The following is a 26,874-nucleotide window of genomic DNA, read 5'->3' on the forward strand; positions in this document are numbered from 1 at the left end:
TGATCATGAGCCTGTATATACCCATACTATGCTCTGATTTCTGTTTCTAGTATGGCACCTATTTCATCACATAGCATCTCTTTGCTTCTGGACTTACCTTGCATTTGGAGCAAGGGATTTGTTTCGTCTGTAAAGCCACAATATTTAGCACAGCATCCTACTCATAGTTGAGTAAGTGTTTGTTGAGTTGAAATCTCACTTCACATTTGAATTCATCACCTTTCTACATATGCTTAATATCTTACACTAATTTGAGAAAACTCAGAAATTAGCCTTATTAAGAAAGTACTCCATAATGAATTCAGTTGACCTGTTGTTCATTCTAGGAACAGAACATTAATTATGATATTCAGGTAGTGTCTTCCTCTTGCTCCAGGTATCATTATATTAAACCCTTATGTGCTTTGCTTGGGGTTTTATGAGACGATAGTTTGGTCATTGAAATGATACACTATACCAAACTATTCGCAACACATTCTGAGTGTACACACTAGATTTCGTTCAGTTATCAGTTGTTCCTCATCAAGTCTTAATGATAACTTCTAGTGACTAGTGACTGAAGTCTCATTCAGACAAGATTCTCTTCCACTGGAATGCTTTCTTCTAGCTTCAGAGCCCTAGTTACTAGTCATTAAGACTGCTTACTTTTATGTACTTTTCAGGAATAGCCTTTCAGTACTAAGTATTAGGTTATATCAGTAGGAGGCTTCCCTTTTCTCTAATATGCATGGCAAAACACTGGCTGCCTGCTTTGCCTGAAAATGGCTATATGAAGCAGTTCTGTCTCTCTGGTCTGGGTGTTTTGTTTCATGTCTGTATTTTTTTCTGCTGGCATAACTGTCCTTTTGTACTCTCTATTGATGGGAAGGACATTTAAATACATTTTAAGAATTACTATCTTAAAATCTGAACTTAGCACGTATTCTGCATTTAGAATAAACGTGGTTGCCGTGGTACTTCCCATGTAACATCATTAAGCATTTCCTACCCCTTAGGAAGTTATCCATCACCTTAAGTCCAAATGCATGTTGCCCACCCACTTACACACCAATGACAACCATTAGCTCTATAGTTCACAAGTCTTGCCCTCATGTTATTATCTGGGGGAATGCCAATGGATAAGGTGGTTGCACACTTAATGGCCCCCTTGCCTTCCTAGTGCAGGATTTGCTGGTAGGGCACCAGTGTACTGACAACCATAACTGATTTTTGTTGGTTTCCTTCTTATTGTCCCCTGTGCTTTAGTATTAGCCCATTGTGGGGGGAGCAGCTACTCATCAAGGTAGATTTGGGTCTGAAATTGAAAGGAAGGTAGCTGTAGCTCCCCATACCCTCTGAACAGGTCTACAGCTCAGAAGAGATTCATTTCATATCCATGTCCTTGTGCCTTTTTTTGAAGCAGCCTTTCTCATTAAAAATGTATGTCTCTCTTATTATAGTAAAAACACCTAATATCTGCCCTTTTAACTAATTTTTCAGTGTACAATACAGTACTGTTGAATTTAGGGACAATGGCATATGACAGATCTCTAGAACTTCTTCATCTTGCTTAAATAAAACTTTATGCCCAATGACTAGCAATTTTCCATTTCCTCCTACTTCTACCCCTTGGCAACCACCATTGCACCCTTCGATTCTATGAATTTGACTATTTTAGATACCTCCTGTAAGTGGAATCATGCAGTATTTATCTTTCTGTGACTAGCTTATTTAACTTAGCATAACGTCCTCAATGTTCATCTATGTAGTTGCATATTACAGAATATTCTTTTTTGTAAGGCTGAACAATATTCCTTGGCATGTATATATGTTTTCTTTACCCATTTATCTGTTGATGGGCATTTAGATCATTTCTACATCTAGGCTATTGTGATTAGTGCTGCAAGAAACACAGGACTGCAGATAATCCTTTGAGATGTTGATTTCAATTCTTCTGGACAGATACCCAGAAGTGGGAATGCTGGATCATATGGTAGTTCTATTTTTAATTTTTTGAGGAATCTCCATACTGTTTTTGTAGTGGATTCAGCATTTTGCATGCCCATGAAATGTATAATGGTTCCAGTTTCTCCACGTCCATGCCAACACTTGTCTTTTGTTTGTTTGTTTGTAATGGCCATTCTAACAAGTATGAGGTGATATTTCTTTGTAGTTTTGATTTGCATTTCCCTAATGACTAATGATGTTGAGCATTTTTTATTATACCTATCGGCCATTTGTATGTCTTCTTTGGAGAAATGTCTGTTCAAGTCCTTAGCCCATTTTAAAATCAGATTTTTTAAACTATTGAGTTATAGGAGTTATTTATCTATTTTGGATATTAACTCCTTATTGGGCATATGGTTTGCAGATACTTTCTCCTGTTCCATAGGTTACCTTTCACTCTTTTGATAATTTCCTTTGCTGTACAGATTTTTGTTTGTTGTTGTTGTTTGATATAGTCACACTTCTTCTTTTTCATTTTGGTTGCCAGTGCTTTTGGTGTCACATTCATGAAATCAATGTCATGCAGCTTTTCCCCTATGTTTTTTTTCTAGGTGTGTTACAGTTTCAGGGCTTACCTTTAAGTCTTTAAGCTGTTTTGAGTGGGGTTTTGTGTGCATAAAATCAGAAACCAAGTTTATTCATTTGTGGATATCTAGATTTAGCAGTACCGTTTGTTGAAGATAAGATTCTTGCCCTATTGTGAATTCTTTGCACCTTTGTTGAAATCAGTTGACTGTATATGTGTGGATTTATTTCTGGGCTTGCCATTCTGTTCTATTGGCCTATATATATTTCTTTATGCTAGTACCATGCTGTCTTGATTACTGTAGCTTTGTAATATATTTTGAAATCAGGAAGTATGATGCCTCCAGCTTTGTTCTTTCTCAAGATTGATTTGGCTATTCATGGTCTTTTGTGGTTCCATGTGAATTATAGAATTGTTTTTTCTATTTCTGTTAAAATGCCATTGAGATTTTAATAAGCATTGTATTGAATCTATAGATCACTTTGGGTAATATTAACAAGTAAACATATTTTTACTGTACTATTTAATGTACCTTCTCCACGCCATCTATATAACTGTTATATTAATGGAACTTGGGCTCCAGCTGAGTAATCTGGGATAAGAGACAGTGTCTTAATCATCTGTATATCCACAGTGGAAATTCTAGTGCCTTACACCTAGAGATATTCAACACATAGTTGTTAATAATTCAGTTTGTAAAAACATGTTTTTTGTTTTTTGTTTTTGTTTTGAGACGGAGTCTCGCCCTGTAGCCCAGCCTGGAGTGCAGTGGCCGGATCTCGGCTCACTGCAAGCTCCGCCTCCCGGGTTTACGCCATTCTCCTGCCTCAGCCTCCCGAGTAGCTGGGACTACAGGCGCCCGCCACCTCACCCAGCTGTTTTTTTTGCATTTTTTAGTAGAGACGGGGTTTCACCGTGTTAGCCAGGATAAAACATGTTTTTTTTTTTCTAGCATCAAGTTCTGTTCAGCCTACAAAGAAAACATATCGTCTCCCTCAGTGCAGCCCTGAAGACACTTACGTACATTAGCATGCCCTTACTGTACAGGGAGAGTCAAAGACTTTTTGATCCCTTCCCCTTTATTCTCTCCCTGTTTACTGGATGTAGTGACAGAGTAGAAGGCAGTGGGGGAGGTTGCTGAGCAAGAACTAAAACAGCAAAGTGCCTGTCCCTATATTCTCCAAGAAATGTCCAAGAAAATAAAATTTTAGCCCAACTTTTCCCTTTCTTCATTGCCCTCTTACTCCATTACACTAATGTGTTTTTATGACCAATAGGCTTAGCCTTTAATATCTGCTAGGTAAAATTAATTCTCATTCTACAAGTACTTATATTTGCTATGGTCTCAGAGCCTCTGTAAAAAGAAGGAAATCTGAGTTATCCTTGGTCTAGCTTTTGTTTTTCATCTGAAGAAAACAAATTTTGTCTTTATAGGAGGTAACAGGTCTTTTCTGTTATTCTAGCTCTTTCAAGTCTATTGTCTGCAACAAATTTCTCAGTGTTTTAAAGAGGAAATCCAATTCTGGTGGATAACGTCAGTACATTAAAAAATGAGCAAATTTTGGAGGCAGATGTAAGTAGAACCTGGTTGGAGAAATATTATTAATATGACTGCAAGTATATATGAATTCTGTAAGGTGTGAAGAAGCAGTTATGAAATATGCTATATTTTAAGCCTGGGAACGTGGGTGTGCTGCCATCTTGACTAGGCTTAAAATTAACCACAGCCTTGAAGCTTTAACTTGTATATATAATGTGGGAGATGTATTACAGAAATAGATACAGCAAATGTTTACCCAGTCTACTTTTACTGCTTCTTTGGAGCACACAAAACAAGTTATTTATTATAATATTAAGGAAATTGGGGCCAATGAATTAAATATTTGGCTATCTGAAAAATGTTACAATTTTATTAATGTTTACAGAAATAGCATGATGATTGCTAATTTATTATTCTAGAAAGTTTTGACCAAATATTCTTCTTATATTTATTTAATCACTCTCCTTAAAATATTTTTTCTTTGCTATCCATGCTTATTATTTTTGGAAATGACCTTTTTACAGCGAGACTAGTCTTTTGGTCATACATGAAAACATTCTCTGTTGCCTGACTCTCTGATTCTATTTTTGAGGGGTCTAAGAGAGTTGGCATAGAAAGTAAGACGCAAAGAAAGCCCTTCAAGTATATAAGAATGCACCCCAAGCCTAACTTCTCTAGAACAGCTTTAACTTGAAACTTTAGAAAACATTGACTCAGGCTGAATTGTTCCCAAGATTATAATATGCTATTAAATTCCTTTCTAGTAATTATTTGCATTAGTTACATCATATCTCTGGGGCACTTTGAGATAATTTTATGATGGAAAAATAATGGTAAGTATAGAGAAATACAATTACATTCTTCATCAAGCCTAGAAAATAGGTCAGCAGTTTCACCAGAATGAATGATTATATTACTAAATATTTTCAGACAGCTAGATTGACTCTTTTAATCATAATAGTTTGCTAAGAATTTTTTTTAAATAACTAGTTTTCATTAACATAAAATTCTCAAGTAAGATTTATTATTTTGTTTATCAGATAGTGTTTTCTCCAAATGATGCTAACGTTCAAGTTTCTACTCTCCTTAAAAATTTTACATTCGAAGTACCTGAAGCATAATGGCTTCTAAGGGAAAATTTAGTATGAGTCTATATGTTAAAGCTAATCAGGAAACATATATTTAATTATAAGATAATAAGTTAACTAATGTGGGAGAACTGAAAGATGAGTAAGCCATTTTAACAAGCATTTAGGTAAGGCACAATAATGTTCTTGCTCTCAGAACTTCTTAGTGTACTAGGGGAAGGAAAACTCATCCTTAAATAAAATTGCCTGCAAGTCAGAGAAGAAAACAAACCCTACAACTGTGATATGAGCAAATAACTAAAAAACTACTTGGGAACAATATATGTTTGAAGAGGATAAACACAGTGAGCTAATAACACCTGCTAGTTTCTCTTTAGAAACAGAATTTAATTAAATGAATTTAAAATTTTATTAAATGTTTTAAAGGAAAATGCTTTCAAAGACTTTTCAGTGGCCTATATTTCATAAATTACTTTTTAAATTAAAAAAATTATCAGTAACATATAATATTCTGATAAATGTACAAATTTGCTAATGTAAATAATTAAGAATTACATATTAGTGTCAGAAAATGTATGTGGGTGGATACATTCATAAATTAGATGTTTTGTAATTATAATCCTATAAATATAAAATTACTCAGATAATTGGAATTAATTGGAATAGGCTTGTAGTCTGAAAATTCTGAAACTTACTAATATGAATTACATTATAAATAGATAAGTTAAAATTGGTATTGAATACACCATCTGTATCACAATCTTCCGTTTTTATTGAAGAATCTTTAAATTGGTTTTACAAAGAGAACATTATATAGAATACATTAAGTATTTTTAATGTGGTTTATTTTCTTCTTGGTACTTTTAAAGTCAACTCAAGTCATATCTAAATTGTCTGTTAAATCCCCATATTTTAGTATCTTAATACAATTCAATATTTGGATTTACAGCATTTCCTACACGGGTCATGTTCATTGTACTGTTGAGAAGTTTGTATGATTAGTTGCCCATGTAAGAATATATCCCTAAATAAAGCCACCAGTTTTATCAACATTAATGTGCTTTCGGAGAGTGAATCTTTCAGAAATATATGGTTTCTCATGTTATTTGCTCTACTTCACACTTGTTTTTTTTCTAGTTTGAGGAATTTGTTCTACAGCATGTTTGTTAGATCAGCTGGCCCTTGGCACTACAATGAATACGAAGTCATGCAAACAGATGGAGAAATTTAATTTTCAAGTCAGGAAAGGATTCCATAGCAACATTTGAGTGAAATATATGTCTTGTCGCATTTATTGGGCTGCTGTTGTTACAAACTAAACATACACATAAGTGTGATCTGTAGAGGAATACTTAAAATACACGCTGTTCATCTATTCCCTTAAAATCTTTCCTCTTTTTCAATGGAGAAGATTTTTTACTGTATTTCAGAAGTGTGTATGTATGCATGTGTGTGTATTTAGCAAGTCAGATGGTTTCTGACAAAGTTTAATAAACTTCACTTGGTAAGTCAAATCACATTAAGAAAAATTTCACCCATACTTCTGTGAGTAGAAATTAATCTTTTAGAAACCATGTTTCAGGGCTTAGGTTATGTATTCAGCAGTAGCCAGCAGGCGGGGGAGGGGGGTGTTGGGGGTGTGTGAAAGTGTGATTCCACGTGGCTGAGGCTCCTGCAGGAAGAACTTGTGCTAAATATACCACAGTGGGATCTAGGCAGAACATCAGAAACCTGGTGAGGATAAAGATAAAAATAACCATCCTATTAGCCCCCTCTAACTGGAAGAGAGTCAACCTCAGAGCTCAAATAATGTGTGTTTTCATCCAGCTCTATATCATGGTGGTTAAAAGGCATAATGGTGATACTGAGGAATGAGACGATTCTGAACTACTTCCCTAAACACGAACAAAACTTAACCTGTACCATACATAAGGGTTTGTGTCTTTTTTGTATAATTGTTTGACATTGATAGATAAGGCATGTGTGCTTTATATGGTAACTTTTAGTAATAAAAATATTTGTTTTAACTGGATTACCACATTTTCAACCATTGTGGAGAAACGAGTATTTATATGACACCTTGCATTTGTATAAGCACTTTTTCTTAACTTCTCAAAAAAATTTTCACTTACAACATATGATTTTTCTTTCACATGGTTCTCTGCTTGGTAAAGGTGAGACTCTCCTTTAGATATAGAAGAAAAGAAAATTGGGTTTACAGATAAGAATGTTTTGCAAAAATGTTAAATATGAAAAATTCCAGCACATTTCCAAAATCTAGCTTAACTCGGCTCACAAAATAGCTGCCCCAAACTCCTACAGAGTTCGTGTATGAATAATTCTATTACTGAGCAAATAATGAATTCATAAAAACAAATATGTTAGTGGTTGCTTTAGGAGCCTTATAGGTAGAACCTCAGTTATTAATTTAAGAATTAATCAGTCTTAGAAACTCAGATGTCTTACAAGATTCCACATTATAAATCAAATGCATCCTTCAAGCTTTAATCAGATATGCATTAAAAATGAAAATACTATTATATATTTCATATCTAATGTGATTATTCAATCTTATATGTTAAAAATATGAACCTAGAGTTTTACCAGGATGATATTTCAAGGCAGTTGCTTTTTGAGTATAGTGGTCAAAATATTTGATTGGATCTAAGAAGGTACCTTTCTTTGTAGGTATCTCCAATATTATAGTCTGTGTGATTTAACATGCCCATAATTAGTTGAGAAAGCCACTTTCACTTTCCCATTTTCTGTTCTAATCAAAGTAGCAGACTGCCAAATATTTGAGTAAATGCTATTTTAACATTTGGTGTTACGTATATGACATCTCTCTTCAAAATCATTTCAGTAGTTTCTTCTCACTTATCCTTGAATACAGTTAGTTGCTCTGGGGTACAAAAATAATACGGAAGATAACATATTTTAACCTAGAATGGGAAAATCTTTAGCTTTTTGTCCCAACTTTACTTAAGTATCTCCCAAACTTTGTTCTAAGATAATAAATGATCATTATAATATAGTATGGTGTAGTCAAATCAGCTGGACTCAGACATATCTGACATTGAATTCCAGCTGTAAATCTTGGACAATGAGCTTGCAATTAGATATTTATACCAGTATTTGAGATCGTGGTGAATTTTCTTTTGGTGGTCTTTTTGTGGGACACTCACTGTGTGCCAGGCACTGTGTTAAGTCTTTGCATGCTTTTCTTTTTAATTATCAGTAACAACTCTATGTCATAAAAGTTGTAATATTCATTTTACAGGTGGGGAAAACAAAACTTGGAGAATTAAGTAATTTGACCAATGAGGCAGAACTAAGATTTAAATTCAAGTTATCTGACTGTGGAGCTAGTCTTTCATCTCTGCCTTACACTGGCAGACTTCTGTTTATGAAACTCATGTCTTCATATCTAACCTTTTTAAAATAAGCAGATATTCAGAAAATATCATTTCATAAGACTTTTATAAACATTAGTGGTTCAATTGCAGTGTTATAAAATTTCTATGTAAATGTCTTTAAAGATATCTCCACCTATTCCTTTATTAACCAGAGCATGGGACAGAATCACGAATCTGATATATATTATGCCTATATTGGTCTTTTTGTGCTGCTGTAACAAAAAACCTGAGACTGGTGATTTACAAAGAACAGAAATTTATTTATCATAGTTCTGGGGATTGGGAAGTCCAAGAAAGGCACTTCCTGGTGAGTCAGTGTCTGCTGAGGGTTACTTTCTGCTTCCAAGATGGCACCTTGAACCCTGTGTCCTCACATGGCAGAAGAGATGGAAAGGAACAAGCCCACTCCTTCAGGCCCTTCTGTGAGGGCCCCAGTCTCATCCATGAGAGCTCTGCCCTCATGATTAAATTACTGTTAAAGGCCTCTGCTCATAATGCTATCATATTGGTGGTAAAGTTTTAACATATGAATTTTGAGAGATGCATTCAGACCACAGCAATGCCTAAAGCATTATGTGTTACTTAAATATCCAATAATAAAAAGCACAATTTGGGGCCCAAAAAAATCCCACAAGTAACCAAAAAGGCATATTTTTACAAAATCAAATTAAGTCACCTCTGAATTAGAAAAGTCAAGTATTTAAATTTGAAGCAATTGTAAACATTTTTTAGCATCCTTTTGTTCACAGCCTCAGTGTTCAGGTTTTCATATCTGGAACCAAGTGGGGCATGCTGTTTGTATGATTTAGCTGTGTGGTTTTCATCCTGAATATGTATCTGAATACAACAAGGAAGAATAAATTAATAATTAATATGTTACAAGTACTTTTCAAATTACCTTAGATTTTAAATGTTCTCACTGTAAAGAAATTATAAGCATGTGAGGTGCTGGATATGTTGATTAGCCTGATTTTATCATTCTATAAGATATGCATGTATTGAAACATTAGATTTTATCCTATAGAAATATACAACTATTACTTGTCAGTGAAAAATAAAATAATACTTTTAAAGATAATTTTATGGAGTAAATAGGACACTTTGATGAGAATTTCAAGATTTGAGAGGTTGAGATATAATCATTACAGTACATTAAAATGTAATGTAATGGTTGAGAGCTAGCTTTGGAATAAGTCAGCTTGGGTTTAAACCTAACTGTTTCACTTTCCTAGTCTTTAAAATGTAGATAATAACACCTATCTCTTGGCATGACTATGAAAATTAAATAAAATAATGTATATTAAATGCTAAATTAAAAATGCTAGATAGAATAATATATGTTAAATGCTAAATTATCAGGTCAGTGTATGTAAGTCTTCTCAAAGATTCTATTCCCCAGCACCGTGAGCTTCTACGTACATAATTGCTGCTTTTAGCTCAGGGTGATGTAGGGGCTGGCTGTCCTTGGCAGTATATTATTTTGTTTTTTAATCGCTATATTGATATATATTTCACCTTTGATACATTTCACCTTTGAAAGTGCACAACTGAGTCGTACAACCATCATCATTATCTGACTTCAAAACTCTTTCTTCATCCCCAAAAGAAGCTATGTGCCCATACACAATCACTCCTCATTCTCCCCATTCTTCCCTTCCCCAAGCCTCTGCAACCACTAAGCTACCTTATGTTTCTGTGGATTTGCCTAGTTTGGACATTTCGTATGAATAGAATGGCTTTTTTAACTGGCTTTTTAAAAAAACTTAGCATAATGTTTTTAAGGTTCATCCATGTTGTAATGTAACATGTGGCAGCCACATGGCCAGGTAACATGTCATTGTATGGATATATGCCACTTTTTGTTTATTTGTTAATCCGCAGATGGATATTTGAGTTGATTTCACATTTTGTCTATGATAAATAATGGTACGATGAGCATGAATGGACAGATTTTTGTGTGGATATATGTTTTCAGTTCTCCTGGGTCTATACGTAGGAGTAGAATCGCTGGGTCATGTAGTAACTCTGTGTTTAACATTTTGAGTGGCTGCCAAACTGTTTTTCAAAGTATCTATACCATTTTACAGTCCCACTAGCAATGTATGAGGGTTTCATTTTCTCCACATTCTCACCAACACTTGCTGTTGTCAACTTTTCTATTATAGCTATTCTGCTGGATGTCAAGTGATATCTCACTGTGATTTTCATTTTCATTTTCTTAATGACTAATGATGTTGAGCATGTCTTCATGTTCTTGTTTCCATTTGTGTATCTTCTTTGAAGAAATGTGTATTCAAATCCTTTGCCCATCTTTTAAATTTTATTTCTTAGAACATTTATAGATTTATAGAAAAATTACAAAGATAGTACAGAGACTTCCCATAAATACCATACCCAATTTCCCCTATTATTAACGTCTTTTATTTGGCTGGTATATCTGTTATAATTAATGAACCAATATGAATACATTATTGTTAACTATATACTTATTCATATTTCCTTAGATTTTTACTAATCTTGTTTTTTTTTTCTGTTCCAGGATCCTATCTAGGATACCATATTACATTTTATTTGTTATGTCGCCCTAGGATCCTCTTGGCTCTGACAGTTTCTCAGATTTTCCTTGTTTTTGATGACCTTGATGGTTTTGAGGTGAATTAATCAGATAACTGTTGTAAGATATCCCTCTATTGTGACTTGCCAGATGTCTTTCTCATGATAAGACTAGGGCTAAGGCCACAGAGGTAGAGTGCCATTTTCATCACATATATCAAAAATATATACTATCAACATGACATCACTGTTGATGTCAGCCTTGATCACCTGGCTGAGGTAGTATTTATCAGGTTTCTGCACTGTTAAGAGACTACCCAATCCTTCCATACTGTACTCTTTGGAAGGAAGTAACTGTTAGCAGTTCACACTTAAGAAGTAGAGAGTTGGCCGGGCACGGTGGCTCACGCCTGTAATCCCAGCACTTTGAGAGGCCGAGGCGGGCGGATCACAAGGTCAGGAGATCGAGACCATCCTGGCTAACACGGTGAAACCCCGTCTCCACTAAAAATACAAAAAAATTAGCCAGGTGTGGTGGCGGGCGCCTGTAGTCCTAGCTACTTGGGAGGCTGAGGCAGGAGAATGGCGTGAACCTGGAAGGCGGAGCTTGCAGTGAGCCGAGATTGTGCCACTGCACTCCAGCCTGGGTGACAGAGCAAGACTCCCTCTCAAAAAAAAAAAAGAGGTAGAGGGTTGGGCTGGATGCAGTGGCTCACACCTATAATCCCAGAACTTTGAGAGGCCAAGGCAGGCAGATGGTTTGAGACCAGCCTGGGCAACATGGTGAAAAATTTGGCTGGGCATGGTAGCACATGCCTGTTGTCTCATCCCAGCTACTTGGGAGTCTGAGGTGGGAGGATCCGTTGAGCCTGGGAGGTGGAGGTTGCAGTAAGCCAAGATCATACTATGATCGCACCACTGCACTCCAGCCTGGGCAACAGAGTGAGAGCCTGTCTCAAAAAAAAGGAAATAGCGGGTTATGCTCTACCTCCTTGAGGGTGGAGTATCTACATAAATTATTTGAAATTCTTTTTCACAGAACATATGTCTTTCTTCATTTATTTATTTAATCATTTATTTATATCAGTTCGCACTCATGGGTATTTATTTTACACTTGGGATTATAATCCAACTTGACTTTTTCTTATTTCTTGAATTATTCTAGTTAGGCCATTGGGAGCTCTTTCAATTGGCTCCCATGTCTCTGTGGCATTCTCTCATCCTGATGTTTTGGAGTTTTGTTTGTTTGTTTAGCAAGTACTTAAGATGCTCCAGGCTCATCTTGCACATTTCCTGCCCCAATTCTAGAATGAGTCATTTTTCCAAGGAACCCTGGTTTATTTTATTGGTAAATAGTGTTAGAAACCAAGATTTGGTCACTAGGTGTGCTCCCTGCTACTAGTTTTTTTTCAGCAAACAGAAGTCGCAAATATGGAAATGTATAATAACCTGTGTAGATACACATATCTATAAGTATTCCTATATGTAACTGTCTTTATATTTGGCTAAAGATGAGTTTGTATCAAAATCTCCAACTTAAATCTATTACCACAAGGATTTTTCTAGCCACTTCTCCTTTCTTGTCTGTAAACTCCCATTCCAGCAGTGAGAAACTTGGCTTCTACCATCCACCAACCATGTGCTTAACTGTCCAATTTCAGTATATATGTAAACGAGTTTCTGAATTGTTAGTCTATATTTCTAAATAGGATACAGCTTTGCCAACAAACTGTATGTTAAGATTCATCCTTGACTTTTTAAGGCTTGGTAGCTCATTTATTTTTATCTCTGAATAATATCCTATTATGGATATACAACAATTTGGTTACCCATTCTCCCATTGTTATGGTCTGAATGTTTATGTTCCTCAAAATTCGTATGTTGAAATCTGAACCGTCAGGGTGATAATATTAGGAGGTGGGGCCTTTGGGAGCAGATTAGGTCATGACACAGGGCCCTCATGATGGGATTAGTGCTCTTACAAAAGAGACCCCAGAAAGATCTGTCACTCCTTTGTTCACATGAGATTACAGTGAAAGGACAGCCTTCATTAGACACCAGATCTGCCAGGCTTTGATCTGGGACTTTCCAGCACCCAGAACTGTGAGAAATATATTTCTATTGTTTATCAGCCACCCAGCTTGTGGTATTTTGCTGTAGCAGATTGGACGGACTAAGACATCTATTAAAAGACATCTGAGTTGCTTCCAGTTTGGGGCAATTGTGAGTAAAGCTGCTATAAACATTTGTATGCAGGTTTTTATGTTGACATAAGTTTTCAACTCAATTGGATAAATACCTGGGAGAACAATTGCTGAATTACATGATTCTGTTTGTCAGGGCTCTACAGAGAAGTGAGGCCAATAGGAGCTATAAAAATATATATATATATATATAATACATATACATATATACACATATGTAATACACATATATAATGCAAATACTTATGCATTTATGCATATACATATATACATACATATACATATATTATAAAGAGATTTGGCTGGCTCACTCAATTGTGGAGGCTCGCTCCCAGAATCTGCAGGATGAATTGGAAAGCTGGAGACCCAGGAGAGCTGATGATTTAGTTCTAGTCTGAGTTTAAAGGGTGGGAACCAGGAGAGCTGATGGTGTATTTTTGGTCTGAAGGCTGGCAAACTAGAGACCCAGGAAGAGACAATGTTTCAATTCAAGTCCAAAGGCAGAAAAAGTCCATGTCCCAATTCAAAAACTTTTAGATAGGAAGAATTCTAACTTGGGGGAGGGTCAGCCTCTTTGATCAATTCAGGCCTTCAGTTGATTGATGAAGCCTGCCACATTAGGCAGGGCGATCTGCTTTACTCAGACTACTGATTTAAATGTTAATTTAATCCCAAAATATCCAGAAAAATGTTTGGCAAAATATCTGGGCACTCCACGGACCCATGGCCCAATCAAGCTGACATATAAAATTAACTATCACATATGGTAAGACTATGTTTAACTTTGTAAGGAACTGCCAAACCGTGTCATCTTCACCAGCATTTGATATTGTCAATGTTTTGAGTTTTAGCCATTCTAATGGATGTATATTGCATCTTATTGTTTTAATTTTCAATTGCTTAAAAACAAATGATACTGAGCACCTTTTCATATGCTTATTTTCCATCTGTATATATTCTTTTATGAGGTGTCTAGTCATATATTTTGCCCTATATGTAATTTACAAATCTTTTCTCTCTGTCTGTGCACCGTCTTTTCACTTTCATGATGATGTCCTTTGAAGTGCCAAAGGTTTTACTTTTCAGGAAGCCCAATATGTATGTTATTTTCTTTTGTCACTTGTACTTTCGATGTAATATTTAAAAAATGATTTTCTAATCCATATTTTCTTCCAATAGTTTTATGGTTTTAGCTTTTATATTTAGGTCTGTGATCTGGTTTGAGTTAATTTTTGTATGTGGCTTGAGGTAGGGATCTAACTTCATTCTTTTGAAATGCAGCACCATTATCCACTTATCCCAGCACCATTTGTTGAAAAGACTATTCTTTCTTCATTGAATTGCCTGACACCCTTATCAACAATCAGTTGACCATAAATGTAAGGGTTTGTTTAGAGACTGTCAGTTTTGTTTCATGGGTTTATATGTCTACTCACAGCAGTGTCCACTAGGTCTTGATTGCTGCAGCTTTGAAGTAAGTTTCAAAATTAGGAAGTATGAATTCTTCAACTTTGTTCTGCTTTTTAAAACTTGTTTTGACTATTCTGGGTCTCTTGTGTTACATGTGAATTTTAGCCTTAGAAATATTTTAATCTTTGAAATCTGTCTATTATTTCTATTTTTCTCTTATATCCGCCAACCCTCCACCCCAGGTCATGTTCATTTGTATTTATTCCTGCCCCTTCATTTGATTGTACCCATGCCTCTTTTTCAGGGCTGTTAGTTTTCAGCTGTTAATTAATCCTGCTGAAAGTATCAGCTGATTAAGCCTAGACCTTGCAGAGATTTTAACTGGGGAGGGTAAGTTTCTAGTTTTTCCCTTCTCACTTCTTCTGTTTAATTGACTAGATTTGTAGCCCTCCATCTACTCCACTATTGTCTGAATCCAATCTCTTTGTACATTTCTACAGATAACCACTTCCCTGAAATATGGTGCTGAAATTACTTTTACATTTTCAAAAACCTCCATACATTAGAGCAGATTAATCATCCAAAGTACAGTTATAATCATATCATTTTTCCTGCTTAAAACATATGGATCATGGATGAATCTAAAAACCATGTTGAGTGAAAGCAGCTAGATACAAGAGCATATGTTATATAACATTGTTATGAAGTTCAAGAACAGACAAAACTCATCCATAGGAATGAAATTCAGAACATTGGTTGCCACCGGAGAATGGGAGGGAAGCAGATTTGAATGAGGCAAGAAGGAATTTTCTAGAGTGATAGAAATGTTCTATATCTTGATTGGAGCTACATGGTAACAGACATTTGTCACAGCTCATCAAACTGGACACTGAAGATCTGTGCATTTTTTTGTTTGGAATTATACCTCCATTTTTTTAAGTCAAAAATAAAAAAAAATTGGTTGCTAACCATTGCCTTCAGCTCAAATTCCTTAACTTGTTCATTCAGGGGTCTTTGAAAATCTGAGACCTAAATACCTTTCCAAGTTTCTTGTTATTTCGCTTCTATGCCCTGTGTTCCAGAAAAATGAGATTTTTGTCTCACATGTGTTCCACATTTTTCTGCTTCTGTGTTTTCTTTCACTTTCCTTTAGTTAGGAATGTCTTCCCATCTCCCACTGCTAATCACCAGGGTGTCAAAATGATCTTCCTTCAATATCATATCAGAGGTCACCCTCCTTCTCTTAAACACTTGTTCTGATAGCATTTTGTGTTTCTTTTATGGGACTCTTGACTTTCTCCTAGTTTTATTATAATTATTTATGTTGCTATGTTTATAGTGTTCACAATATGCCAAGCACTGTTTATGAACATTTGATTCCCACTTCAGTTACATTAAAGGCAAGACTTACATCTACTTAATTTCTGTCTCTCACAGGACCTATGTAAGCATTGATTAAATGGATGGATGGATGAATGGATGAATAGATTAATGGATTGGAAGGTGTGGGGCAATAGGGAGGGAATACTGGTGAAAGGAAGTCATTTCAACATCTTTCAAAAACTCTAAAATAGCCTACATCCTACTTGTAGGGCTAGGATAAAAGGTGTAATGAACTAGACAAAACATGGTAGGAGGTGAGTATAACTCTTGTGGTTGTCAGCCTGAGCTTATAGGCATATCTATGCAAATCTGAAAAGCATGACAACCCCTAGAATGATTTTTAAACAGTTTCATGCAGTCTGTTAAGTCATTTCCCCTGCTACAGCCCTCTAATTGCTGGGAGTTTGGTGATGTCCTCATCTGGCAGTGCCTTTAGACTTTGGCCTCAGGCAGAATTCCTGACCAGACATCTGCGCATTCACGTACCCAGAGGCGGTACTCAGTTGGTTTTGCTAATAGGGTAAACAAACTCCCCTTGACAGGAGGGAGTGACTTACAATGTTCAGGGCATATGCTGGGGCTGAAGCAGCAGAGCACCGGCAGTTATGCAGTTATTGTACTTGAAAGTGTGGGTCAGGCTCCAGAGATGCAAGCTTTCAGGAGGAGCTCTGTGCATTACCAGTCATGGGAATCTGTTTGTGAATGTTTTAGACATCACCTGACATTGGCAAAGCTTCTGTGTGAAACCTACCAATCTAACACCAACATCTCCCTACCTCTCTTTAAAAAGAAAAAAAAAATATGGAGGAATACTGGGACAGTGGCAGGAAGTTTTTGAGGTTCTTTGGTTTTTGTTTTGAGACAAGGTCTTGCCAATCTGCCACCCAGGCTAGAGTACAGTGGTATAATCACGGCTCACTGCAGCCTCGACCTCCCTGGCTCAAGCAGTCCTCCCACCTTAGCCTCCCGAGTAGCTAGGACTACAGGCATGCACTGTCAGGCCCTTTTTTTTTTTTTTTTTTTTTTTGTAGAGAGCGGATTCACCATGTTGCCCAGGCTGCTCTTGAACTCCTAGGCTCAACTGATCCTCCTGCCTTGGCCTCCCACAGTACTGGAAATACAGGTGTGAGCCACAGCCAGCCAGCAGGAAGCTTTAAGCCCTTAAAAAGAAAGTGTAGCTAAAGATCATTTGAGGGGAAAGGGAATATTTGTGGGTTTTAGCCTTGGCTTATTAAGATTTCAATCAGAAGATTCTTCCCTGAGATTTTACACATTGTCAGGACAAGCCAGTCCGTAGGGATGATAGGGCTTCCCCACCCTTCGCTACCATATGTAGTCTATTTAAGGCGAAGTGGGAGGCCTTGATGGCCAAAGGAGTAATGTTTTAGCTTTATTCGTTCGCTCTCCAAATAGACCACCTTAGCAGATGGAGGGGAAAACCCAGCTAGAGAAACTGTTTTTGTTAGAAGTACTTAGGCCTACTTTAATCCTAAGGAGGTGAATTTACTGAAGATAGGAGAGAGAAAACAATGAGCCTTCCCACCCTACATCCCCATGACATGTCTAATATAAATAGAATCTCTAAGACCAGTAAAAAGATAGAAGAGTTTACGTTTGTTAAAATGTTGGCCCCACTTGACTGGGCCCAGTGGCTCACACCTGTAATCCCAGCACTTTGGGAGGCTGAGGCAGGTGGATCACCTGAGGTCAGAGTTTGAGACCAGCCTGGCCAACGTGGTGAAACCTCGTCTCTACTAAAAATACAAAAATGAGCCAGGCATGGTGACAGGCACCTGTAATCCCAGCTACTCGGGAGGCTGAAGCAGAATCGCTTGAACCTGGGAGGTGAAGGTTTCAGTGAGACGAGATTGCGCCATTGCACCCCAGCCTGGGGGACAAGAGCGAGACTTTGTCTCAAAAAAAAAAAAAAACAGTTGACCCCACCTAATGAAAGAGTACTTTTTAATCCTCTCATATTGTGAAATGATTTAGGGATAATGAAAATCTGAAAAAAACTTTTAAAAACAGGCAATAAAACCAAAGCCCATGAAGTACATACTTTATGCTTACAATGTTGTTTGCAAAGTAAAGCTCCCAATGGAGATTTTTGCCCTCTTGTTTTCCTGCATCATGTCTTAGTTCAGGCTACTATAACAGAATGTCATAAACTGGAAAGCTGGAAAGTCCCAGATCAGGGTGCTGTCAGATTCTGTGTCTGGTGAGGGTCCCTTTCCTGGTTTGCAGATAGCGGTCTTCTAGTTGTATCCTCGCATGCAGAGAATATAGAGAAAAGAAGTGCAATCCATTGTGTCTCATTGTCCAGTGTACTGTGCTGTAGGTTCTGCCACCATGTTAGTCATTGACATGATCTCTATTCTTGACATCCAATCATCATCGTGACTCCATTGTGTCTTTTCTTTCAAGGGCACTAATTCCATCATGAAGGCTCCACTCTCATGACCTAAATATTCCCAAAGGGCCCATCTCCAAACACCATCACATTGAGGATTAGGATTTCAACATACGAATTTTGGGGTTAACACAAAATAGTGATGCCTTCATTACAGCAGAGGGCTCTGTAGAAGCTTCAGTCTATGCTAAATTGTCTTCCGACTTGGGTACCATCAGCCTTTATGGAGTTCTAATTCATTGTGTATGCTTTTTATAAACTAATATAAGTCAAGCCACCTGGCTCCTCTTTGGTCTACATAGCTGTATTTCGGCGGGCTGTAATAATTATTTTCTTAAAAAACAATCTTTTTTTCCATTTCAAAAAAAATCTTTTTATAGCTTATTGTTAAACAGATTTTTAAGTTAGGCCACAGCCATGAACATCCTGCTATTGGGACATTTGTAAAAAAGGCGTACAGTAGCCCCAGCTTCTCTGCGGGGAATACATTCCAAGACCCCTAGTGGATGCCTGAAACTGCAGATAGTACTGAACCCTATATATGCTGTTTTACCCTATTCATAAGTACCTATAGTAAGATTTAATTTATAAATTAGAAGCAGTAAAAGATTAATAACAATAATAAAATAGAACAATTATAACAACATACTGTAATAAAAAGTGTGTGAATGTGGTCTTTCTCTCTCTTAAAATATCTTATTGTGGCTGGGTGCGGTGGCTCATGCCTGTAATCCCAGCACTTTGGGAGGCCAAGGTGGGCAGATCACGAGGTCAGGAGTTACAGACCAGCCTGGCCAATATGGTGAAACCCTGTCTCTACTAAAAATACAAAAATTAGCCAGGTGTGGTGGCACACGCCTGTAGTCCCAGCTACTCAGGAGGCTGAGGCAGAAGAATCGCTTGAACCCGGGAGGCAGATGTTGCAGTGAGCCAAGATGGTGCCACTGCACTCCAGCCTGGGTGACAGACCGAGACTCCATCTCAAAAAAAAAAAAATCTTATTATACTGTATTCACCCTTGTTATGGTGGTGTGAGTTGATAAAATGCTTATGTGATGTGATGAAGCAAGGTGAATAACGTAGGCATTGTGATGTAGCCACAGATTATCGTTGACTTTTTGACCATACATCAGAATGGGAATCATCTGCTTTGACTGATCTTGGATCATGGAGTCATGATGGTGGTTGGATGTCAAGAATAGATCATGTCAATAACCAACATGGTGGAAGAACCTACAGCACAGTATACTGGACAAAGGGATGACTCACTTGCCAGGTGGGATGGTGTAGGTCAGCACAGAGTTTCATCATGCTGCTCAGAATGACATGCAATTTAAAACCTATGGATTATTTCTGGAACTTTCCATTTAATAATTTCAGACCATAGTTGATGACATGGATAACTAGGGGGGGACTATTGTATATATCATTTTTTCTCTTTGTACTTGGACTTCTAGCTGATACCTTTATAAATCATACAGCATCTTTCATCTCCTTGTACTTTGCGTATTACTCAGGTAATCTGTAAATGTGTTATTATTTTAAAAATGTAATTCATAATTACATAGACAAGAATTGAAAGTTCTTCACTTCTGTTGCCCACATCTTCTTTAAACTTATGCTCCTCACCAGGGATAACGAGTATTCTCAATTTCACATCTGTTCTTCCAGACCTTTTCTTAATCTTTGCATCATATTTGCACATTTAGAGATCCATGGTCCCTTTGCTCTTTAATATGCATTTTAGAATCAGTTTATCCAATTTCATGGAAAAATGACATGGGACTTTGTTTGGAATTGAACTGAATTTATAGATTAATTTGGATATAACTGATATCTTTATAATAATTAGGCTTTACTTCTTATCAATGAGCAGATCTCTCTAAAACCCTTCAATAAAAGTTTATAATTTTCTACACAATAGGTTTGCACACCTTTCATTATATTTATTCCTAGATATTTCGTATGTTGTATTATTTTACTTTACATTTATAACAGTTTGTTAGTGATATACAGAAGTGAAATTGCTTTTTTTTCTGAGACAAAGTTACGCTCTTGTTGCCCAGGCTGGAGTGCAGTGGCACCATCTCAGCTCACTGCAACCTCCGCCTCCTGGATTCAAGTGATTCTTCTGCCTCAGCCTCCCGAGTAGCTGGGATTACAGGCGCCTGCCACGACGCCCAGCTAATTGTATAATTTTAGTTGAGACGGGGTTTCTCCATGTTGGTCAGGCTGGTCTCAAACTCCTGACCTCAGGTGATCCCCCTCAGCCTCCCAAAGTGCTGGGATTACAGGTGTGAGCCACCATGCCCAGCCTGAAATTGCTTTTTTAATGTCATTCTTATCCAACATAATTGCTAAATCTCTATGAATTCTATTAATATGTCTATAGATGCTCTTGAGTTTTCTTTGCAGCTAATCATAATATCTGTGAATGTTTCTGGTTTTGACTGCCTCTTAATTTCATTATTCCTACCTTTAATTCCTTTTCTTACCTGCCTTTAGTTAAGCAGAAGTGGTGATAATGGGCACCCTTGTCCTGTTCTTGATTTTAACATGCCACTCTAAACTGTGATGTTTACTATAAGTTTTTGATAAATGTCTTTTATTAGGCTAAGATAATGAGTAGTCAGCTTACCTTGAATGAGTATTTAATGGATGAGCATGTAGTTGTTCCCCTTTAATTCTTTTGTGTGGTGAATTGCTTTAGCATATTTTGTAATGTTAAACCGTTTATATATTTCTTAGAAATCCTATTTATATTTATACATGTTTGCATTATTGGATATTTCCTTGTTGGATAATTCATATATAGTGGAATTGGGAGCTAGACTTAAGGGCTATCTAAGGTAACTGGTGGCTGGATGATTCTTTGATTTATTTTCAAGGATTCTCTGATTTATATAAGAAATTGGGAAGGACATGTACATGATACTTTTTTCTCAGGAGAGAAAACAGAAACTTTAAAACATTAAATAACCAATCCAACATCACACATTGGAAATGGACTCATGGAGTGGTTGTACTTACCACTTACTAGTGTATGAACCCAATGTTCCTCTGTGCAGTGGTGATTATAATGGTCCCTGTCTCATGTAGTTGCTGGAGATCGAAATCAACATTGTTTGTAAAGTGCTTTGCACAATGCCTAGCACATGGCAGAAAACTCATTCATGTGTTCATTTATTCTTTCAAAAAATAATTGTACACCTGCCATGAGTTCTAAGAGCTGGGGACATAGCATAAAATAAGATAGAAGAGGTCTTTGTTTTCATGAAGTCTTTATTCTAGTAGCAAGGAACAGACAATAAATCATACAGAAGAAAATGGAAGGCCAGGTGCAGTGGTTCATGCCTGTAATCCCTGCACTTTGGAAGGCTGAAGCAGGAAGATTGCTTGAGCCCAGGAGTTTAAGACCAGCCTTGGCAACATAATGAGAACCTGTCTCTCTCTAAAAAAATTTTAAATTAGCTGGGTGTGGTGGCACATGCCTGTAGTTCTAGCTACTCCAGGAGTCTAAGGTGGGAGGATCACAATCACACCACTGCACTCCAGCCTGGGTGACAGAGTGAGACCCTGTCTCAAAAAATAAATAAATAGATAAAAATAAAAATAATTTAAAAAGGAAAGAAGAAGAAGAAAGAAGGAAGAAATGAGAGAGAAGAAGAAAAGTGTATTAGTGACAGGATTCAGGATTCTAAAATGGAAATGGCATAACCTGGTTTATATTTTAAAGACATCACTCTGGTGCTCAGTGTAGAAAAGGATACAGAAGGCCAACATAGAAGCACTGGAAGCAGCTAGGATGTTGTTATGGTGTTCAAAACAAGAAACAAGAAGAATTATCTGGGAGAAATATGATCAGGGTTGGCCACGGGAAGAGAGGTATTTCTGTAATGTTTCGATTTTTTTTTTTTTTACAATGAGCATATGTCACTTGTATAATTAAAAAAAAACATGTGTGGGAAAAAAATAGTGGCTTGGTGTAAGGTGGCATGCAGGCTTAGAGAGAAATGAATATGTTTGGAGTATATTTTGAGGCATAATCAATGAGATTTACTAATGAATTAGAGGTATTGGTGAGTGTTAGGATTTTTTTAAACTTATATTTTATAGCTATTTGTGTCTACTGTAGATAAATGGTCTGGGGAAACGAGAACAATTCAGCACTCCTAGCTTTATAATTCAAACAACCGGGTCATGCTATTGACTGAAATCAGGATGTTTAGGGAAGGAAACATTTTTTTTTTCTCCAAGTGGGTACGAAAATTGATTTTCAGGACAAATTAACCACCATTATTCTGTTGATATTTGTCAGGTAAAACATTGTCAGTAACAATTTTATAAAATAAGTAAAACACATTTCTGTATGTGGTATTTTTTAATAACCATTCCCAAGAATGCTATTTGAAAAAATCTTTTTCCTCCATAGAATTGCAAATAAATTTACAAAAACACAGGCAGAGCAAACTTTCCAGCATGCAGGCGGACCTGATACTCCATATTTACTTTCTTTTGTAGTTCTTCTGATATTGGCCAACCAAATCTCACTTTTGAAGGAAAATGTTCTTTGACTCAAACACAGAACACTGTTCAGTAGCTCTTTGATTAGATTATGCATAAAAATTTTATGTATGCCACTCACTGGAGATTAAGTAATTAAGATGCTCTTAATATTGCTGGGGAAACATTACAACTCTCATTATTTTAATGGACTGGTGGACTCCAGGGACTTGCCAATAGGATGCAATATCTTGCATTCCAAGTTAGCAAAATACACAATTTTGACTGGCAACCTAAATTTGTAAGCTTTTGATGACCTGTGTAGAAATAAGTCATCTCAGGCCAGTTCTTAGAGGATGGAATATTCCTAATAATAATACTTTGTATAATGGTGGCTTTGTTGTTAGTGCTACTCAGACATTAAGGACTCTGCAGTCAAGGACTGAGTGGTCTTTTCATCTCTGCTTTGAGAGGGGTCCCCAAGGCCCTAAGGCACTCTCAGGGCAACAGCACAGATGTCTCTGCATTCTGTGAGATTGTCTTTTAGTAGCCTCACTATGGATGACTAATGGGTCTGTACAAACAACATAATTGCACTGCAGTGTTTGCACTGGATGTGCAAAAAGACAAATATTTTCTTTTGTTAAACATGTATTTCATCTTGTTTCAAAAATATCCTTAGCTAGCTTATTTTTTAAAAAAGTAGCCAATATGACCTGCTCTACAATAATGAGTTACAATTCCTGTTTCATCTTAATAAGTCTCTAGTTAATTATTTAAGCCTGTCATATTAGCAGTAAGTCCAGCATCTCCCTCCATGGGTTCAGCCCTCCTCCTCCTGGGTTGTCAAAATGACAGTGAAATAAATATGACATTTTAGGTTATCCAATCCCAAAGTCTATCCCAAATTTTATACTCAGTGGAGAGAGCCCTGATCCAATCAATCCACTAGTGCTGTTGCCTCTTGCATCTACCAGTGTTGCCTCTTGGTCCTCCAGAGTTCAGTGATGAAACTAGTCTATTCTGTAAGGGACCTCCATGACCCATTTCTCTGGGGAGTAAGTTGTGGCTGTTGAAGAGAGATGATAGTATCCCCTTGTCTTAGACCATTTTGTGTTGCTATAATAGAATACCTGAGACTGGGTAATTTATAAAGAACAAGACTTACAGGTTTGGAGGCTAGGAAGTCCAAGATCAAGGGACCTGCATCTGGTAAAGGCCTTCTTGCTGTGTTATCCCATGGCAGAAGGCAGAAGGGCAAGAGAGAGGAAGGGGGCCAAACTCATCCCTTTATCGGGATCCCATTCCCCGGATAATATCACTCATCTATTCACCTCATCACCTCTTTAAGTTCCCACCTGTCAACAGTGTTGCATTGAGGATTAAGTTCCAACACATGAACTGGGGAACATATTCAAATCATTGTACCCCTCAATTCCACATTTGATCAAATATTTTTATAAAGCCTCTATTCTGTGCTAGGCACTGTTCAGCATATGAGGGACATTCCCAAGAATTAAGAATGAAACTGACAAACTTCTGTATATAACATATATACTGTTGGGGATCCCAATCAACAAATACCCAAATTTATGTAAGATCCTGAAAAGAAAGATGCTATCAACTAAATTATGACAAGCTGTCTACTGGAAATTTATTCTGATTTCAAAGATGTTAAATCATTTGTAACAGGTAGAAGGAAAGAAAGAAGAAGAGAAAAAGAAAAAAGGTAAGCTGGCTTATCCCCAAAGCAAACTCTAAGATGAGCATTTGAGTGCAAGTAATTTTTTTTGGAGGCACCAACAGGGGAGTGGGTATGTGAGACAAAAAATAAAGAAAACCAGTCAGGGTAAAATAATGAAAGGTAACCACTGTGGGCAACTAGTAACCAATCCTGCTGCAAGCTTCCAGAGGTGGTTTAGAATATGTCTCAATATTGTCCCACCCAGGTGGTTAAGGCAGCTGGAATATTTATCTGCAAACTGCCATTGGTCATTACTGAGGCATCAACTCAGCCAATGTGTCAACTCCTAGTTCTTCAGGCCTGTCCTCACACCTAGGCTGAGCACTCCAGGGAAACTCGATAAGTAAAGATTCACTGATACTTACAGAGAAGGAAGCCATCAGTGTTCCCAGAAGGATGAGTCCCAAGGAGATCCCAGAGGAACACTAATAATGTCTATCACCATGAGCATCTTAGGATTGTTGAACAGTGAGTTTAGATGATAATAAACACCAGAGTAAGATTATGGAGGTAAAAGCAGGAATGCCATTTCAGAGTATAGAGGGAGCATTTGAGAAAGTGATATTTGAGCAGTAAAATGAATGTTGAGGATTGAAGCATAGGTATATCTGCGGGAAGTCTCTCCAGTGGAAGGAATAGCTAGTTAAAAGGCCCTGAGACAGGAGAGAACTTGGTAGATTCAGGGAACTAAAGGAGCCATTTTGGGTGAAGCATGATCACTGATGTGAGAAATGGTAGGGAATGCCTTTGGTCACATAGAAAAGAACCCAAACATGTAGAACTTCTTAGCCATGACAAGGAATTCAGATTTTATTTTGAATATTATGAGATGCTATTAGAGGGTTTTGAACAGTATGTATAATCTGTTTCTGTTTTAAATGATTGCTATGACCTCTGTATAGGGATAAGGGTAGAAACAAGGAGATGGGTCAGAGACTACTGTGCTTTAAAGCAGGGAAATAGAAATATCAGAGTAAGAAATGTCATATTGTGAGGGGGAGCGCTTCTTATTTATTCAAAAGTGGCATCAAACCATTAATAATGTTCTTTTTAATAATAAAAAGATGAAATACACATTATAATAAATAAGATCTAAAAATAGGCTGGATCCTTGATTAAAAATGAGATGTAAGAGTTCATAACTAGACAAATTTAAAGAGCAGTAACAAGAGTAGTGACTTAAATAAGTGAAGTCAAAACTGCCAAGAGGCTCAGAGCAGTAATAAAAATACAACCAACCTAAAACTTGGCAAACCAGTGCTCTCTCTGGTCAGTTTCTAGGCTGTAGAGTCACACTCAGTTACTCATTAACCCAATTGTGAAATCCTTGAAAAACAATGTCGATTGTACTTAGGTTTTTTGTACATGGAGATTTTACACAGCCCATCACATAGCAAAACTTCTCTAAATCCTGTCTTGCCAATACATCCCCATCTTGACAGCTCATACATTCCTTGGCTGCCCCTAAAGACTTTCCTGACCTTTTTTTTTTTTTTTTTTTTTTGAGATGAAGTCTCGCTCTGTCACCCAGGCTGGAGTGCAGTGGTGCAATCTCGTCTCACTGCTACCTCCACCTCCTGGGTTCCAGTGATTCTCCTGCCTCAGCCTCCCGAGCAGCTGGGACTACAGCCATGCACCACCATGCCCAGCTATTTTTTGTATTTTTAATGGAGACGGAGTTTCACCATATTAGGCAGGCTAGTCTTAGAACTCCTGACCTCCAGTGATCCACTTGCCTTGGCCTCTCAAAGTGTTGGGATGATAGGCGTGAGCCATCACGCCTGGCCTCAATTCTTATTTTCTGCAAACTCTGCCTCAAAAATCAACCCCAGGGAGCCTTTACCCCTCGTTTAATACCGTGGTAACTTTTTAAATGCTATTTTTGCCTTTGATCCTCTCCTGCAGCATACTGTTCCCTAAAATACTCCTTTTATCCTGTCAGTCCCCTAAATAAGATCTTTCTGAAGCTCCTGTTCCCTGCCCAAGTTTAACAGCCAATCTCCTTAGTTGGCAGATAAGGCTTATTTCTGACTCCTCCCTCACAAACCCCAGGCTCAGCCTCACAGAACTTGTCAAACTCTGAACATACCTTATTGTTACCCACTCCAGGT

At 37.1% G+C, this 26,874-nt stretch overlaps 1 protein-coding gene across 5 annotated transcripts in view; it reads left to right on the forward strand.

The window, feature by feature from the left end:
- The window catches only part of NRCAM (neuronal cell adhesion molecule), a 326,614-nt gene that overhangs the window by 86,741 nt on the left and 212,999 nt on the right, over nt 1–26,874 (forward strand). The window lies entirely within an intron of this gene.

Source organism: Colobus angolensis, unplaced genomic scaffold, assembly GCF_000951035.1.
Source record: "Colobus angolensis palliatus isolate OR3802 unplaced genomic scaffold, Cang.pa_1.0 Scaffold275, whole genome shotgun sequence".
NCBI classification, from domain to species: Eukaryota; Metazoa; Chordata; class Mammalia; order Primates; family Cercopithecidae; genus Colobus; species Colobus angolensis.